The sequence below is a fragment of the Pan paniscus genome, chromosome 17, assembly GCF_029289425.2.
Source record: "Pan paniscus chromosome 17, NHGRI_mPanPan1-v2.0_pri, whole genome shotgun sequence".
In the NCBI taxonomy this organism is placed as follows: Eukaryota; Metazoa; Chordata; class Mammalia; order Primates; family Hominidae; genus Pan; species Pan paniscus.
Window position 1 is genome coordinate 23,380,788 of NC_073266.2, and position 11,650 is coordinate 23,392,437.

At 38.4% G+C, this 11,650-nt stretch overlaps 1 pseudogene; it reads right to left on the bottom strand.

Moving 5' to 3' along the window:
* LOC117977365 (general transcription factor II-I-like) overlaps window positions 1-10,390 on the bottom strand; it is a 35,958-nt pseudogene extending 25,568 nt beyond the window's left edge.
* Window positions 10,391-11,650: the final 1,260 nt, after the last annotated feature.

An 11,650-nucleotide genomic window follows, 5' to 3' on the forward strand; every position in this document is an offset into this window, starting at 1 on the left:
GGGACTACAGGTGCCTGCTGTCACCCAGCTAATTTTTGTATTTTGAGTAGAGACAGGGTTTCACCATATTGGCCAGGCTGGTCTCAAACTCCTGACCTCGTGATCCACACACCTTGGCCTCCCAAAGTGCTGGGATTACAGGCGTGAGCCACTGCACCCGGCCCCTTATCTATAGTTAATAATGCTTCAATCAACATAGGAGTGAAAATGTCTCTTCAAGATAGTGAATTTATATTGTTTGGATATTTACTTAGATGTGAGATTGCTGAATCACATGATAGTTTTATTTTTAATTATTTGATGAACCTCCATGCCATCTTCCATAACGGCTTACCAATTTACATTCCCGGTGATAGAGTACAAAGGTCCCTTTTCTCTATATTCTTGATAACACTTGCTTTCTTTTGAATTTTTGATAAATATCACCTTAATATGTGTTTGAATGCTAACTCATTGTGGTTTTGATTTGCATTTTTCTCAGAATTTCTAATGGCTTCTTTAAAAAAAAACTAGTTTTTTTGGCTGCTTTTTAAAAGAATGTGTTACGTTTTCTCGTTATTTTTATTTTGGGGGCTTAAGTTTTATGAGTTTCTTGCAGATTTTGAACATTAATCCTTTATCTGATATTTGGCATACAGGTATTTTTCTCCAATTCTGTAGATAGCGTTTTAATGTCTCTGACGGTCTTTTGCTATGCAGTGGAAACTTTTTAGTTTGATGTAGTCCTACTTTTTTTCCTGTGCTTTTGGTGTCAAATACAAAAAAAAACTATTGCTAGGATCAATGCCAAATAATTTTGCTCAGTGTTGTCTTCTAGAAGATTTATGGTTTCAAGTCCAATGTTTAAGTCTTTAATATATTTTAAATTAATTTTATGTACGTTGTAAAGGTTGGGTGCAATTTGTTTTTGCATATGGATATCCCATTTTCCCATCACCATTTATTGAAGAGTTTATTCTTTCACCATTATGTGTTTATATGCCTTTGTTGAAAATTTGTTGACCATACACAGACGGATATATTTTATACATATCTGAGCTCTCTATTTTGTTCCATTGGCTTATGTGTTTGTGTTTATGCCAATATTTTGCAGTTTTGATGACCACAGCTTTGCTATATAGCTTGAAATTAGGCAGCATACTGCTTCTAGCTTTGTCCCTCTTGCTCAAAATTGCTTTATTTGAGATCTTTTGTAATTCCATACAAACTGTGGATTTTTTTAAATTTTTGTTGAAAATGCTATTGAAATTACAATAGAAATTGCTTTAAATATATACACCAATTTCAGTAGTATGAATGTTTTTTTTCTGGTTTTGTTTTTTTGAGATGGAGTCTCACTTTACCACCTGGCTGGAGTGCAGTGGCGCAATCTCGGCTCACTGCAAACTCCGCCTCCTGGGCTCAAGCGATTCTCATGCTTCAGCCTCCTGAGTAGCTGGTATTACAGGCATGTGCCACCACACCCAGCTAATTCTTGTACTTTTAGCAGAGACAGGGTTTCACCATTTTGGCCAGGATGGTCTCGATCTCCTGACCTCATGATCCACCCGCCTCGGCCTCCCAAAGTGCTGGGATTACAGGCATGAGCCACCATGCCTGGCCAGTATGAATGTTTTAATACTAATTTTTCTAATCCATGAACACTAAGTATTTTTAATTTGTCTTTTCTATAATTGCCTCCACTAATATTTTACAGTTTTTGTTGTACAAATCTTTCTCCTTCTTTATTATATTTATTTCTAAGTATTAGATTGGTGCAAATGTAATTGTGATTTTTGCCATTACCAACCTAATATTTTGTTATTTTAGATGTTATAGTATATGTAACTGTCTTCTTGATTTTTCCCAGATATTTGTTGTTGGGGTATAAAAATGCAATTGACTTTTTGTACATTGATATAGTATCCTGCAAACTTACTGACTTTGTTTACTAGTTCTAAAATTTTTTCATGTAATGATGAGCACACTGGCCTGTGTTTACACATTAATTGATCGTTTTTATTAACATATCACAGTGCCTAAAAGTGTGCTCTGTTGTATTTTTGCTGTGACAAATTCTATGGCATCTTTTAGTCCTAATCTTTTTTTAAAATGTTTTTGTTTGGTATTTGATAATAATGTGTCTATGGTTACTTTTCAACTGTGCAACACATTTATCTCCATGCCAAGTCAAACTTTCTAACGAAGTTAATAGTTTTATGTACATAGTTATTGTAAATCAAAACAGTAAATTGTTATGATAGTTTTAAAGTTACTAAGATTGAGAATATGTCAGTTTTTCACTGCTCATGAATCCGTGTGTTCCTTAAACAATTATACATAAGGTCTATATATATGTGTGTGTGTGTGTGTGTGTTACGGCTTAGAATCTTGCCTAACATATTGTATGCACTAAGCAAGTACTACTAAAATTATTCATCAAATTATCATCTTCATACCATTCTTCAAATGGCATATTGTTTGTTCTAATTAAAAACTATGTTTCTGTCTTATGTTAAGTAGTAACAAAAATTAGAAGGTCTACTTGTTCTGCCCTCTTGAGAAAATCCAAAGTTAAATGGTAGTTTTACTAATTTCCTTTAGATTCAGTACCTTATTTTCCTCACACAAAAATGTAAACATTAAGGATAACATCATATTTAAATGATTCATCCTACAATAGACAGACTTTGGGTCATTCATTGATTGGGCTGAAGTCTCACTCACTCTCTATTATTTGATTGTTTCATGTTAACAGCCTAGAAAATCTACTACACATAGAATGTTATAAATTAGAAATTAACACCTTGGATGTACAAATTATAAATGTAAACTGAAAAGTATAATATAAAATGCATATTTATATATTATGGATTGTTATTCGAGTAAAGCAAAAGCATTCATTTAAAAAATTTTCACAAAGAAACGTCCAGGGCAAAATAACCTATATAAAACATTCTACCAATATTCAATAAATAATTGATACTAATTCTTCAGCAGAAAATACTTCCAAAAAAGGAAGAAGAGGGAACATTTTCCAATTCATTCTAGAGGCCAGTATTACTGTAATACTAAGACCAGACACAAGTGTAAACAGAAGGTGTGTGGGCAAATATGCCATATTCATGTAGACACATACAGCCTCAGAAAACTTTAGCACGCTAAATCCAGGCACATAAAATATGAATATACACCAAGAACAAATGTGATTGTTTTGTAAGTGTCGTTGTGACTTAGTATCTAAAATTCAATCAAGATAATGCCCAATATTAGTAAAGAACAAAAAGTGATCCTTTAAATAGGTACAGAGAAAGTTACAAATATCAAGCATCATTCCTGACAAAACCCCCAGCAAACTACTAATAGAAAAAGATTTTGAGACCCACTAAGAGGTATCTATAAAAAACCTACAGCTAACATCCATCATACTTAATGGCGACAGACTTGTGCTTCTTTACCTGAAAGTTTGAGAGACAAGAATTTCCACTTTAACCACTCTATTCAGCATTGTAGTATTAGCCAGGAAAATTCTACAACAGAAAAAAATTGTCCAGATTGTAAAATAAAAGTAGAACTGTCATTATTGCAAATGAAATAATTTTCTGTAAAAAAAAAGGATTCACTAAAATATCACTAGAATTAATACTCAATTTTATCAGGGGTTTTTAAGAACTGTACAGGGTGGGACTCTAGGTGCATAGGTTCAGTGCATAAACATACATCTTTAGGAGGCTGAGGTGGGTAGATTACCTAAGGTGAGGAGTTCGAGACCAGCCTAGCCAACATGGTGAAACCCGGTCTCTACTAATAAAAAATACAAAAAAAAAATTAGCCGGGCGAGGTGGTACACACCTGTAATCCCAGCTACTTTGGGAGGCTGAGGAGGAGAATCACTTGAACCTGGGAGCTGGAGGTTGCAGTGAGCCGAGATGGTGCCCCTGCACCTAAGCCTGGGCAAGAGTAAGATTCTGTCTTAAAAAAAAAAAAAAAAAAAGATCTAAAAGCAACTAGGGGTCACCTGTTCAAGTTTGTGCTGGTTGGAGATCTTATCTCCTTCTGATATCTGGTCAGGGATGGAGAAGCTCTGGTGCTGTTGGGCCATCTGGTTTCTTTATGCAGCTGTGCCTACAAATAAAGAAACTAAAGAAACACAGTAAGAAAAAGAACTTTCCCAGTTATTTCATTAGGGTGGCCCTGGTAATATTTTTATTAATTTTTCATTTATTTATTTATTTTTTTTTTGAAATGGTGTCTTGCTCTGTCACCCAGGCTGGAGTGCAGTGGCATGATCTCGGCTCACTGCAAGCTCTGCCTCTCAGGTTCAAGCGATTCTCCTGCCTCAGCCTCCTGAGTAGCTGGAATTACAGGTGCGTGCCACCACGCCCAGCTAATTTTTGTACTTTTAGTAGAGACAGGGTTTCACCATGTTAGCCAGGATGAGTCTTGATCTCCTGACCTCGTGATCTGCCCACCTCAGCCTCCCAAGATGTTGAAATTACAGGCATGAGCCACTGCACCCGGCCTGTTTTTAAAATCTTTATATAGCTTGGTATCCTTTCTCCTTTCCTTCCTTTTACCCTTTTATGAGTTTTATCTTAGACTAACCTCTGTAATGTTGCTATATGCCAGTATTCAGTTGCTGCATTTGATGAATCATAAAATGGTGTAAAACTTCAATTAATGTTCTTTTTATATAAAATATTTATGAATGCATCCAGCAAAATGCTTATGATTTGGGTATTCACAAAGTATTCAAGAATAGAATGTATTCTGACTTGGAATGTACATAAAATCAGCTGAGTGCAGTGGCCTATGCCTGTAATTCCAGCACTTTGGGAGGCCAACGTAGGTGGATTGCTTGAGGTCAGGAGTTTGAGACCAGCATGGCCAATATGGTGAAACCCTATCTCTAATAAAAATACAAAAGTTAGCCAGGCATGGTGGAGCATGCCTGTAATCCCAACTACTCTGGAGGCTGAGACAGGATAATCACTTGAACCCGAGAGGCAGAGGTTGCAGTTAGCTGAGATTGTGCCACTGCACTCCAGCCTGGGTGACAGAGATTCCATATCAAAATAATAATAATAATAATAATAATAATAAGAAGAAGAAGAAGAAGAAGAAGAACTATTTCCTGTGACTCCCAAGATAAAATAGCATTACAGAATACCGAATAATCCTGAATTTGGTTTTCTTGGTTTTCTTTTGCTTTTTATTTAGTTTTGTTCACCCTGACCAGTCGGCTGGTGGTTCTTAGGTGCACCTGCGTTTTCATTGCTAGGTTCAAGATTTTCAAACTTTAATATGGTAATTTCTCTAATTTTTTTGACAGTTATTTCTCAGGTTGCAAGTTAAAATAAAATTTCCATTTTACTAAAGTCTTTGGTTTATTAATTATTTTATAATGAGTTAATACATATTTAATGAGTAATGAGGGGTACTACAAAATTTCAGAACTCAAAACTAAAGAACTTATTCATGGAACCAAACACCACCTTTTTCCAAAACACCTATTAAATAAAAAATATTAAAAAAAATTTTTAAATAAAAACTAAAAATAAAATGAAAATGAAAAAATATATATCCAGGTTAAAAAAAAAAACTTTCAGTTAAACAACAAACACTTTTTTGGGGGACTCTACTACAAAATTGTTTGTTATTATAATTAATAAGGCAGACGAAAAATCTAAGTTTTTTAAAATAAAAAATAGTAAGTAAAAAAAAAAGATAATAACAAATATTGGTATATCGGTGAAGGCTATGCTCAGTGGCTGTTTTCCAAAGTGGTTACACCAGTCGGGTTTGATGGCACACACCTGTAATCCCAGCACTTCGGGAGGCTGAAGCAGGCAGATCACTTGAGCTCAGGAGTTTGACACAGACCTGGGCTACATGTCAAAACCCAATCTCTACCAAAAAAATGTAAAAATCAGCCACACATGATGGCATTCACCTGTAAGTCCCAGCTACTTGGGAGGCTGAGGTGAGAGGATCACTTGTGCCTGGGAGATCACGGCTGCACTGGCCATGTTCATGCCACTGCACTCTAGCCTGGGCGACAGGGCAAGGTTTTGTCTCAAAAAAAAAAAAAAAAAGTTGGTGACAACGTGGAAGAATTGGAACCCACATACATTACTGGTGGGAACATAAAATGGTGTAATCAATTTGGGTGTTTCTTTTCTTGTCATTTGATTTTTTTAAAAATCAAGATATTGTCTCCCTATGTTGCCCAGGCTGGTCCTGAACTCCTGGGCTAACGCAATCCTCCAAACTCAGCCTCTCAAATACCTGAGACTAAAGGTGTGAGCCACTGTGCCTGACTGGTGTAACCACTTTGAAAAACAACATGGCCATTTTTCAAAGGCTGAATGTATAGTTATCACATAATGCAACAATTTCACTCCTGGGTGTAAATCCAAGAGAAATAAAAATATATGTTCACACTAAAACTTGCACATGATTGTTCATAGCAGCATTACTCATGATGGCCAATATGCAGAAACAACACAAATGTCCATCAACTGATGAATGGATAAACATAAGCTATTATTCAGCTACAAAAAGAAAAAAATACTGATATACACTATAACATGAAAGAAATTTGAAAACATTGTGCTAAGAGAAAAAAAAGCAAACTACAAAAGATCACATATTGTACAATTCTATTTCCATAAAAGGTCCAGATTAGGCAAAACTACAATGACAGAAAATAAATCAGTGGTCGTCTATGAAGACACAGGAATATGGAGGAAGTAGGAGGTAGCAGTTAATAAGTGAGGGTTTCTCACTCATAAGTGGGTAACTCATAAGTGAGTAATCACTTCTAAAAGTGACTGTGGTGATGGATACACAGCTCTTTGAATATTCTAAAAACCACTGAATTGTATACTTTCTTTTTTTCTTTAGTTATTTAGAGACAAAGTCTCCTTCTGTCACCCACGCTGTAGTGCAGTGGCGCCACCTGGTCTCACTGCAACCTATGCCTTCTGGGCTCAAGTGATCTTCCAGCCTCACGTCCCCGAGTAGTTGAGACTACAGGCATGAGCCACCACGCCCAGCTAATTTTTGTATTTTTAACAGAGATGCTGTTTTGCCTTGCTGCCCAGGCTAGTCTCAAACTCCTGAACTCAAGTGATCCACCTCCCTCAGCCTCCCAAAGTCTCAGCATGATAGGAATTAGCCACTGCGCCCAGCCTGAATTGCACACTTTCACAAATGAATTGTATGATATGTTAATCATGTTTCAATAAAATCATTAAAGGAGCCGGGTGCTGTGGCTCATGCCTGTAATTCCAGCACTTTGGGAGGCTGAGGCGGGCAGATCACCTGAGGTCAGGAGTTCGAGACCAGACTGGCCAACATGGCAAAACCCTGTCTCTATTAAAATACAAAAAATTAGCCAGGCATGGTGGCATGCACTTGTAATGCCAGCTATTCATGATGCTATGACAGGGGAATTGCTTGAACCAGGGAGGTGGAGTTTGCAGTGAGCCAAGATCATGCCACTGCACTCCAGCCTGGGTGACAGAGCAAGACTCTGTCTCCAAAAGAAAAAAAAAGAAAAGAAAGAAAATAGGGGTTGAACACAGGTGGCTCCCACCTGCGTATAATCCCAGCACTTTGGGAAGCTGAGGCAGAAAAAACACTTGAGGCCAGGAGTTTGACACCATCCTGGGCAACATAGTAAGATCCCATCTGTACAATAAAAAACAAAGAAGTCAGCTGGGCATAGGGGCAAATGTCTGTAGTCCCAGCTACTTGGGAGGCTGAGGTGAGAGGATTGTTTGAGCCCAGGGGTTTCCAGCTGCAGTGAGCCATGATCGCACCACTGCACTGCAGCCTGGGTGACACAGCAAGACCCTGTCTCTAGGAAGAAAAAAGAAAAAGAAATGCAAGTTTTTATCACCTTCTGAGAGTAATGGACTTTCAGGAGGAATAGAGTAAAACAAAAGACCACTGAATGGTTGAGGGTGGGTTGCTGGTTAGGCTCAGTTCCCAGCTGAGTAGTATCTGAAAAATTAGTAAAATTATGGTTCTGGCATGAGTCATGCAGTCAAATGATGAATGCTAAATCCATTGCAAATGCCCATGGTCTTTCTTTACATGAATTCCAGTGAAAAATTCCTAAGTTCCTAAATAGCAAGTGAGTAGCTAGAACTATAGGCACATGTCACTGTACCTGGCTAATTTTTACAAAAACTTTCTGTAGAGATGGGTTTTCACCATGTTGCCCAGGCTGGTCTTAAACTCCTGAACTTAAGCGATTCTCCCGCCTCAGTCTCCCAAAGTGCTGAGATTACAGACATAAGCCACTGTGCCCAGCATGTACATCTCTTTCACTGGCTGTTTCTGAGATATATCCTTTACAATGAACCAGTAATAATAAATTGGTGAGACACAGTGGCTCATGTCCACAATCCCAGCATGTTGTGGAGGTTGAGGTGGGAGGATCATGTGAGGTCAGAAATTTGAGACCAGCCTGGGCAACATAACAAGACCCCATCTCTACAAAAAATAAAAGAACATAGCCAGCTATGGTGGTGCAGTCCTATATTAGTCTCAGCTATTTGGGAGGCTGAGGTGGGAGGATCACTTAGGGCCAGGAGTTTGAGGCTACAGTGAGCTTTGATCACACCACTACATTCCAGCCTGGCAACAGAGTGAGACCCTGAATCTCAGGAAAAAAAGGAAAATAACCTGTTTTCTGAGTTCTGCAAGGTGTTTTAGCAAATGATTCAACCCAAGAAGGGGGCCATGAGACCCCGGTTTCTAACTGATTGGTCAAAAGTACATGTAACAACCCAGGGCTTGCAATTGGCATTTGAAGTGAGGGTAGTCTTGTGGGACTGAGCCCTGACCTGTGTGGTCTGCACTAACTCCAGGGAGTGTCAGAATGGAATCGTGGGATACCGAGTTGGTATCCAGATTGTCTGAAAATTGGAGTAGAAACTCTGCACACACATTTGGTTGGAAGTGTTTGACCATAACTACTATTCAAGAAAAAAAAAAACTACTCATTAGAACTTAAAAACATAAAATTGTATGTTCTACAAATACAAATCAACCGTATCTACAACCAAGTCCTACTGAACTACTGAATGTTAGAACAGAAGGCCTCACCGTGGACTCAAGAGCTGACATAAGGAACGTCACCACCATCCTGCTCTCGTAGGAGTCCTCATCTTCAATGGACAGGGTAGGCACTAAAACTTGGGCCATGATCCCTGCGCAAGAGAAGTAGTAAGAAAGTGAGTGGTGGGCAGGGTGTGGTGGCTCACACCTGTAATCCTATCATTTTGGGAGGCTGAGGTGGGTGGATCACAAGGTCAGGAGTTTGAGACCAGCCTGGCCAATATGGTGAAACCCCATCTCTACTGAAAATACAAAAAAAATTAGCCGGGCATAGCAGTGCACACCTGTAGTCCCAGCTACTCAGAAGGCTGGGGCAGAAGAATCACTTGAACCCAGGAGGCAGAGGTTGCAGTGAGTGGAGATCGCACCACTGCACTCCAGCCTGGGCAACAGAATGAGACTCCATCTCAAAAACAAACAAACAAAACACACACACACAAAAAGAAAAGAACGTAAGTGGTAAAAATCCAGTGCCCTAAACCCATATCCAGAGCTGTGAGAGTTTTTCACTGGCTAATTTACAGTTTTCTTGCATCAGAGAAAAAATAAGGCTCAGAAACTAGGTATTCGATTTGCCCAAAACTCTCATCAGATAGAAAATCCATCCCCTAACTTTCTAGCTAGTATTATTTCTATAAAGTTAGATCAGTATCACTCCGAAAATAAATACACGTCACCCAGTATATTTCTCCCAAATAAAAGAGGAGGCAAGGCGCTTTACAACCCAGTGATGGGCTACCACATCAACACAGGAAAGAGGTGCCAAGCTCCTTTACTCCCGTCCATAAGCCAACACAGAAAAGAGTGGGTGCAGTGGAATGAGGCTGGGTGGAGAGAAGTTCCTCTTCTTACTGACAAAATAGATCACAGGGCATCACGTAATATGTAAAAGTCTTTATAATACAGCATATTATTTTCTTTGGAAAACCTTTTCTAATATTTTGGTATCAGTAAAAACCCTCAGATGAATTTCAAACACTATAAAAATACAATACATAAACAGAAACTATTAACTGTCAGTAAGCATATAGAGCAATTGGAACCTTTATGCATTGCTGTTTGGAATGTCAGCCCCCTGTGGGAAATGGTTTGGCATTTCCTCAAAATACTAAGCATAGACTTATCATATGATCCAACAACACCCTTTAAGGGTATATGCCCAAAAAACTGACAGCAGAGACTCAAACAGGTATTTGTACACCTGTTTAATAGCAGCATTATTCACAGTGGCCAAAAGGTAAAACCAACCCAAATGCCCATCAGTAGGTGAATGAATAAAGAAAATGTAATACATACATACACAGAATATTATTCAGCCATAAAAAGAAAAAAAATCTGGCCAGGTTTGGTGGCTTACGCCTGTAATCCCAGCGCTTTGGGAGGCTAATGTGGGCAGGTCACTTGAGCCCAGAATTTTGAGACCAGGCTGGACAACATGGCAAGACCTCATCTCTACAAATATATATATATATTTTTTAAAGGAAATTCTTTTAGTGTTATAAATGAGCCTTGATAACATTATGCTAAGTGAAATAAACCAGACACAAAAGGAAAAATATTGTACAAGTCCACTTATATAAGGTATCTAAAATTGGCTGGGTGTGATGGTTTACGCCTGTAATCCCAGCACTTTGGGAGGCCAAGGCAGGGAGATCATGAGGTAAGGAGATCAAGACCATTCTGGCTAACACAGTGAAACCCCATCTCCACTAAAAAATACAAAAAATTAGCTGGGCATGGTGGTGGGCACCTGTATTCCCAGCTACTTGGGAGGCTGAGACAGGAGAATGGCGAGAACCCGAGAGGCGGAGCTTGCAGTGAGCCGAGATTGCACCATTGCACTACAGCCTGGGTGACAGAGCAAGACTCCATCTCAAAAAAAAAAATAATAATATAATCTATAATATAGAATAAGCATACAACAGGCCGGGTGCAGTGGCTCACACCTGTAATCCCAGCACTTTGGGAGGCTGAGGTAGGCAGATCGTGAGGTCAGGAGATCGAGACCATCCTGGCCAACATGGTGAAACCCCGTCTCTACTAAAAATACAAAAATTACCTGAGTGTGGTGGCGTGTGCCTGTAATCCAAGCTACTCAGGAGACTGAGGCAGGAGAATCGCTTGAACCAAGGAGTCGGAAATTGCAGTGAGCTGAGATCATGCCATTGTTCTCCAGCGTGGTGACAGAGTAAGACTCCGTCTCAAAATAAATAAATACAAAAAATACAGTAAAATATAAAATCTCTTTTTCTCCTATCCTTCTGCTGGTACTTCAATTTCTGCTGGTACTGTTCCATCATTGCCCTCTAAATAATAATGGCTTCATAAAATGAAAATAAACAACATATAATAAACCAGTAAAAATTCACATTGAAAGAGAAAAGAGAAGCTAGGTAACAATGCAAACACTTTTAAGACATAATAAACATATAAAAAATGATCCTTTTAACTCAATCCAAACAATGTTTCTAATTCAGAAAAAATATAACAGATATTTGGAAGCTGGAAAACATTATTTTAAAACATGAATACACAGTAG